The sequence below is a fragment of the Microtus pennsylvanicus genome, chromosome 12 (genome assembly GCF_037038515.1).
Source record: "Microtus pennsylvanicus isolate mMicPen1 chromosome 12, mMicPen1.hap1, whole genome shotgun sequence".
Classification (NCBI taxonomy): domain Eukaryota; kingdom Metazoa; phylum Chordata; class Mammalia; order Rodentia; family Cricetidae; genus Microtus; species Microtus pennsylvanicus.
The window spans coordinates 68425594-68431593 of record NC_134590.1 but is presented as its reverse complement, the minus strand read 5'-3'; positions in this window follow the sequence as shown (position 1 = coordinate 68431593).

The following is a 6000-nucleotide window of genomic DNA, read 5'->3' as shown; positions in this document are numbered from 1 at the left end:
GTTTCCGTAAGCTCAGTGTGCTACAGAGGAAAGGTATTAAACAAAGTCGGCAGAGACATTTGCAGGGCAATCCCAGGCTGTGCTCCAGAGGGAGCCAGTGCACTCAGCATCTCCCTCAAGGATTCTTCACACCTCTGCCTCTTTGTTTTGACAACTTCTGTGACGCTGTTGAATAGCACATGTGAAAACCTCAGCTCTGACAGTTTTATTAGCACCAGAAGAGGGGGTCATATGGGTGCAAAAGCTGCATTTTCACCTTGGCTTTCCTCATCCCAGTGCATCACACAGCCAAGGCTGTAGGGAGGAGCTGAAGGGACTTGGCAGAGTGGCTGCTAACTGAACTGCCGGGTGGGGAGCTCCCTGGGGGGAAGCTGTGGGGCCTGGGAATGATGAAAGCAGGGGAGGCTCTTCCATCACACGCTGTTCCCCGTCCTGTCTTCATGCAGGGCACCGCTCACCCACAGGCAGCTACAAAGTTAGGCAATCTAGGCTCTGGAAAAATGATCCAAGGGTCAAGGGCAAAGGGGAAACTTTCAAAGGGGAAAGTGCTGCAATCCAGGGGAAACCACACAAAAAAAGAGAGGTTGTTTTGAACCTGAGGGAAAACACAAAAAGATGTTCTGCCCACAGCCCATGATCAACATTGAGATGATGTAAACCCATGCAAAGGCCTGGCCTGCTGCCCCCATCTGCCTAGCAGATGAAAGGTACCGCCATCTGGAAGCAAGATTGGGGGTGGGGAATAGCTCACCCCTACACTCCCTAAGGATGTGAACAGCCCAGGCTCTAACACAGAGTCAGAGAAACAGGCTTCCTACTGGTGTTCAGGGACGTTGTCAAAAGATGTCAACTTCAATCTCATCATTGGTACCCCTTCCCCGGTGTATTTGAGGACTGTGTTGAGGTTAGTTTGAGAGGGCAGATATTATGTACCAGGCACAAGGAGAGTATACACACATAATATTTCATGCTCTAGTCAGTATAACGCTACCAGGAGCTGGGTAGCGAGGTCAGCCCCTGAAGCCTGATTTCCAGGGTAGTGTCTTTCACTCTGTTAACAAGTGTCTAGGGTTCTGATGCACACTCATGCGGAGCCAGCAGCTCACAAAGCCCCTGATCCCATTCTCCCTTAAAGCCACCCCCTTAGGGGAGGGAGGAGTGGAGTTTTCAGGGATAAGGGACACATTTGGTAAGGATCAGCCCCCAACTCCCAACAGTGGCTAAAGGTTGGGTGCTGGGAGGGGATGGAGACAGAGTGCCCTCCCTGTGTGAGGATTCTAGCCTATAGTGTACTCACATCTGTACGTAAATGAGAGTGGAAACAAATTCTAGCACAGTCTAGAGGGGCACGGTGATGAGAAGGACCTACTGTAGGCAGGAGAAGGTCTTGCAGCTCGTGGGAAAGATACAAAGCCAATTTTTCCTGGTTTCAAATCTCTCATAAATTTTTCTCTCTTCAAGGGGGATATGTAAACTCAACTCTCTGGGTATTGAAATAATGAGAACCAAGGGTGGTTTTACTATGTTTCCCCCATTGCTCTCTGTGTTATCCGTTCCAGGCAGTGAGTGTGAAAGGCAGGCTTGCTTTCAGATCCATTAGCCATTAGTGCAGTAGGGATTATGGATGACTAGCCACTGAGTACATGTCATATTGACCACTTTTAAAAAGTGGGTTTCTTTCAATTCTGATGAAATCATATCAAATCATTCTATTATGTTATTTAATATATTAATAAAATTGCATTTTTAAGGAAAGAAACCATGGAGCCAGAAGGTTGAGACACTGTAGAAGTCCTTGAGTGGCCTGGTGTGTTAAGCCTGTGCTTGACCGGGGACTCTGAGGTGGGCTAGGCTGTCTCTTAACATCCCTATGACCTTGAACAAATTTTCTGACATTTCTTTTCTTCAATTTCTCCTTTGGCACATTGACCAATACCTGCTACATAAGAATATATAGCAGGGGTAGAAAATGATTAACCCCTAAAAGGCCATGTTCTCCTTCCAGAAAACAGGGGTGGCTGTGGTAGGTAGCTGGGTCACTGTTTTCTTTCTCAGACTGGACTCTGTTTCAAATGAGTCTTAGGGAATGTCATCACGTTTTCTCATCCCGTGAGGCTGCAGGCCCCACCCTGGGAGACCTGTGCAGATGGGCTGCCTGCCCCTTCTCCCTCCGTCTTCTGTCTTCTGCTCTCTCCAGCACCCCAGGCTCTATCATGCCAAGACTTACTAATATCTTGCCTGTTTTGAAGACACTGCTTACTTCCATGAAAAGTCCCTCTGCATGCAGATTTTAGCTGGAGGGACCAAGACACAGCTATCTCTAAAAGCCAGTTCTGGGGCCACGTGTCATTTAGCTGGAGTGACCAAGACACGGCTATCTCTAAAAGCCAGTTCTGGGGCCACGTGTCATACTTGTGACAAACCCTTGTCATGTGGTCTGACCAGTCCTTGCCTTTGGACTGTTAAGGCCTGTGGTGGACACAGTGGCTTTGTCAGAAACTCACGTGCTGTCAGGAGCTCAAGGACACATCTGGAGACACAGCACTCAGTCACGTTAGGTAGCAGAGCCGGGGGGGGGGGGGCAGAAAAGCTATACAGTTTAAAATTAGTGTGTGCTCGTTACATGATCTCTCAGGGAAATGTGAAGTAGAACTAAGTGATGTAGCTTTCATTCCTTTTTCTTCCTTTAGCTCCTCTTTCTTTTCCTCCCCCCCTCCATTCCTTCTTCCCTCCTTCCTTCTTTCCCTTCTTCCCTCCCTCCTCCTACCTTCCCTTCCTTCCTCCCTCCTTTCTTTTCTACCTCCCTTCCTCTCTCCTTCCCTTCTTTCTTTCCTCCCTCCTTCCTTCCCTTCCTTCCTCCCTCTTTCCTTCCTTCCCTTCCTCCCTCTCTCTCCCTTCCCTCCTCTCTCTTTTCTTCCTCCCTCCCCCTCCCTTCCTTCCTCCATCTCTCCTTTCTTCTCTTTCTCTTTCTCTTCCTCTCTCCCTCCCTCTCTCTCTTCCTTCTCTCCTTCCTTTCCTTCCTTTCTTCCTCTCTCCCTCCTTCCTTCCCTTCCTTTTTTCTCCTTCCCTCCCTTCCTTTTTCCTCTCAGAAGGGTGGTTCTACCATGTTTCTCCCACTGCTCCTAAAGAGGGCAGTCAGAAAGTTAAAAACCCCTTTATTGGAACAACCCAGAAGAGCACCTTTAGGCAATTTCAAAACATTGTTTACATAAAGACCAGATGTGACTGTGAAAACGGAGGCTAGTGACCATCCAGGGGATTTATCCATGCTGGGTTGTTCTTAGATACAATCTGTCTCCCAACCAACACTCTCCAGAGCAAAGCAGTTCGTCTGCCTCTTAGTGAGGGAAAGGGTCAGAGAGTGGGGTATGCTGCTGAAACGGTAGGGAACTCAGCACCAAGTTAAGACCCTGGGGTATCTGAGGCTGGCATGTGCTTTCCGCCCATGCGATTCTGGGTGTGTGCTGGGCCATCACTGCTTCTCTGAGCTTTGTCACTAAGACGTAGAGTGTTTCTGTGGATATCTCCTCCCTCAGGGAAACAAGGGGGCCACGAGAGCTTTTCCAGCCTTGAAACCCCTATGGATGCAGACAGCTGTGGAACATCACATGGACTCAGCACCTGGCCCGTGGGCAGGGACAGAGCTGAGGCTGTGGTGCACACACCAACCAGGCTCACTTGGGGACTGCCCTCTACGACAAGAGAGACCAAGATCCCTCAAAACGGGTCTTCCTAGGACTTCAGAGAGCAAGACTACCGGTAAGATGGGAGATGGTAGAGACTAGGGGGCTCACCTGCCCTGTATAGAACACAGCGGGGTAATCTGCCACAGGTGTCAGCACTGTGTGGCGCTGGAGAGCGCTATCTTGCTGGTGGGGCCTGGAGGTGTAGCCCTCTGGGGGTACAAGTTGTTATCAATGTGCTGTATGTCTCAAAGTATGCCTGACTTGGAACCAGCAATCCTACTTGCTGGAATGTGCCACGGGCAGAGCTGCCTCTTAGTTCTGTGGGGTGTTATTTTTAAGTGCCCAACTAGATGGCATGCACAGCCAGAAAAGACACAGACGGAGAAAATTAGCATACATCTAAAGAAGGAATCCTTTGTAGTCATTTGTGTGTGAACGTGTGGGCAGGTACATATTTGTTCCTGTATATATGCACATATAGATAAACGTGTACACTATAGACAGGATCCTTATTTGTCAGTTGAGAAAGGTTATAGAATAGACATATAGTGTGCTACCATATAAAAAGTAGATATCTAATCACATTTTCCAAAAGAGATTCAAGCCCAGTCTTTGATCTCAGCACCAGAGAGTTCCAGGCTAGCCAAGGCTACATAGTGAGATACTATTTCAAAAAACAAACAAAAACAAACCCCTAAACAATAAAAAAGATAGCTTAATCAAAAGAGTAATATCTAGGGTACTGGGAGGCAGGAGGTAAGCTGAAAATAGTTGGTTAGGCCCAGTGACAGCTGCTGTCTTAGCTCCTTGGGGACTAAAGGGTGAGTTGATCTTAGAGTTCAAGGTGAGTCTGGGAAACATGAAAACCACCTTCTATTTCTGTCCCCTTCTGGCTCCACCGTGCTGAGACTTACTAGCGTGCCTGCCTGTTTTGAAGACCCATGTTTTACTTTCATACCCTCTCTAGGTTGTTAGAATCCCTTTGGGAGCTCAGTGATGGTGTAGGCTGGGATTGACTCAGTTGCCTCCTGGCTCCACCCACTGTCACCTTCTGGGAGTCTTTAGAAACCTGATTATGAGAGCCAGGCTGATCATCAATTTAACCAGGGATTTGGCTGGCCCAGTGCTCTGGGCTCTAGCAACTCAAGTCTGAGAGCCACTGAAGGGAGGAGTCCTGTGCCACAGACCTGCTTAAGATTCTAGCGCTTTCCAGGACCAGCGGTGGGTAGTGGTGCTCGCCTTTAATCCCAGCACTCGGGAGGAAGAGGCAGGTGGACTCTCTGTGAGATCGAGGCCAACTTGGTCTAGGACAGGCTCCAAAGCTACAGAGAAACCCTGTTTCGAAAAACCAAAAAAAGAAAGAATGAAAGAAAGAAAGAAAGAAAGAAAGAAAGAAAGAAAGAAAGAAAGAAAGAAAGAAAGGGAAGAAAGAAAGGAAGGAAGGAAGGAAGAGAAAGGAAGAAAAAAGGAAGGAAGGAAGGAAAGAAAGAAAGAGAGAGAGAGAAAGACAGACAGTGGCAGTGGCGCTCAGTGTGTCTGAATGCAGAAGTAACTTTGATTAGGTGACTGGACAGTCCTTTGTGTTGCGAGAATACAGCGGCATTCTAAACTGCACACGGGGAGAAACCAGCCAGGTGAACACCCTCAGGTGGTGAGCACGCCCCGCCCCCAACCCTGTGCTGCCATGTGCTCATTAGGTGTTCACGCTTGCACCTGTCCAGGCCTGAGGGGAACTCCTGCCAGGCGTACTTCCAAGCGCTCTTGTTCCGAGGGCCAGGCGCTGTAACTGCCCAAGGACACCCTTTTCAGAGGGAAGACGGGATGGAGTTGGACACAGCACAGGTAGGTATAGAGAGGAGTGTATCTGGGAGGAGGAAGGAGTAGCATGTGACGTGTGGGGGAGAAGTCCAGCAGAATGGCTTACGTAGTCCTGCATTGCTCTTAGGCTGCCTACGGGTTAGGACCCAAGGAGTTCCTACCCTGTGAGAAACTGTCTTAGACCCTGGATGTGCTGTGTGTTAGATGGGTCATCCAGTGGCCTGGCCTGGAGCCCGGGTACCACACACCTTAGGCAGGCAGCTCTGGACTTCTTGCTAGGTCTTCCTAGCTAGGGTCAGACCAGAGTTTTCCCAGCCTGATGTGGAAGACTCAGGAACATCCCTGACCTCTATGTAGTAGAGAATCTGGGTTCCTAAATTATATAGCATTATTCCGCCTCAAGGAGTGTCAAAGTTAATATATATATATATATATATATATATATATATATATATATATATATATATTAAAGAAAGAAAACAAAACTGCAAGATAG